The sequence below is a fragment of the Colobus angolensis genome, unplaced genomic scaffold (assembly GCF_000951035.1).
Source record: "Colobus angolensis palliatus isolate OR3802 unplaced genomic scaffold, Cang.pa_1.0 Scaffold13, whole genome shotgun sequence".
Classification (NCBI taxonomy): Eukaryota; Metazoa; Chordata; class Mammalia; order Primates; family Cercopithecidae; genus Colobus; species Colobus angolensis.
In genome coordinates this window covers 5,075,354-5,076,878 of record NW_012114252.1, presented here as the reverse complement: position 1 = coordinate 5,076,878, position 1,525 = coordinate 5,075,354, and the positions used below count along the sequence as shown (strand labels likewise).

Below are 1,525 nucleotides of genomic sequence, written 5' to 3'. Positions count from 1 at the left end.
CAGGTTGGTAATGAACATATGAAAGAGAATGAATGTACTTGAAACACCTTATCCCCAATCTGTCTTGAGAAATCCGAATTTAGTACATTTTTCTCCTCCACGTTTACCAGATGATCATCATGAACTATGAGGTCGTCCAAGTCTCTCTGCTGGTCCTAAGTAATAACCCATGTCTTCTATACATCCCAGATTTTCCAACACTGTCCACATTGTGCCATTTAAGACAGTGGCTGTCAATACTCAAAGTATGGTTACAGTCCGTTGATTGAGAAACTCCAAATGTGACCAAAAAATAATAAAATTGTTTCTAGTGTTTCTTCTTCATTCACCCAAAATATATTCCACATTGGATTATGAAAAACCGGGTTGCTGAAACTCCTTTTCTTAGGTATCTTAAAAACTTCAAAAAAAAAAAAATCAGGATCCCTTCCCTTTATTCCGTCAATTCTGTAATTTCCCAATACTTTAAATTCCTTTTCTCACCAAAGTAGTTCCTAGTTTCTATTATCTTCTCTTAACATTTTCTAGGTCAATATTCTGATGTTCAACGTTGCACCTTTTAATGCTTAAGACTGTACAAATCAAAGTTCCTAATGTCGTCCAGGCAAATAATTATTTGAAATACAGCACTAGTCAAATTAACAGTACCAAGAAAAACACTTGAATTGTGAGGGTGCAAATGAGACCAAAATTAGAATGAATTGCAAATTCATTTATTGAAGGAATAATTACTGACATCTGAGGAAGATCAAAAGGTAATAATCAAATGCAGCCCTGATTTCAGAAGAGCCACACAGAACACAAAGTAGGGAGCTTCCAGGGCGCTACTTACCTGCGTTCTCATCAGCTTAGTTCTAGGCCTTACTGCCCACAGTAAATCTACTGCACTAGTAGCCAATTAACCAAACTGTTCAATATGACAACTACATTATCAAGTGTTTTACTTGGTCTCCAAAACCACTCTGCTGCAAGCAGGTCTCAGCAAATTGGTCTTAAAAAAAAAAAAAAAAGGAAATTTAAGTTCCTAGGCTTAAATTCTCCCATATGTCAGTGTATAGTGTGCGGCCGAAACAGGAAGGAGCAAACGTGCTTCTTTGGGGGAAGGATCTGGAAAGATGCGGCCGACCAGTCATTTGCACATTCGCTTGCAAGGAGAGGGTTGGGGAAATGGAAACCGGCTTTCAGGTGCGGAACACGATCACTAGTGGCGAGAGGCCGCTGCCTTGGGCTGGGAAGCCGCACCAGCGGGGTTGGCAAGGAATGCATCCCACTATTACCAGCAGCTGCGGTGACGCAGGAGGTCCAGGTGAGGCTAGGGAAGTCACCGGCCTCGCCCAACGTGGCGGGGAGGGGTCGGGGAGGAGCGGCCCGCGGACCCCGCCGGCGGGATGGGCCAGCGCGCCTTCATCCCTCTCCCCGCCCCCAGACCTACCATGGAACTCGAAGTGGCCGATGCGCTGGCCCTGGGCGTCCTGGGCCGCGGTGCTGCTGAAGCTGCCCCGCAGGGTCTTACCGTGGCTGCCCT

The 1,525-nt window shown here is 45.1% G+C and overlaps 1 protein-coding gene across 2 annotated transcripts in view; it reads right to left on the bottom strand.

Annotated features, from left to right (window-relative positions):
* Positions 1–1,525, bottom strand: part of GPR180 (G protein-coupled receptor 180) — a 34,301-nt gene extending 32,776 nt beyond the window's left edge. Inside the window, exon 1 of one of the 2 annotated variants that reach the window (XM_011933793.1) lies at positions 1,433–1,525. The gene's annotated coding sequence lies outside the window, so the exon portion shown is untranslated. The remainder of the gene's footprint in view (positions 1–1,432) is intronic. The other variant, XM_011933792.1, reaches the window with a different exon arrangement.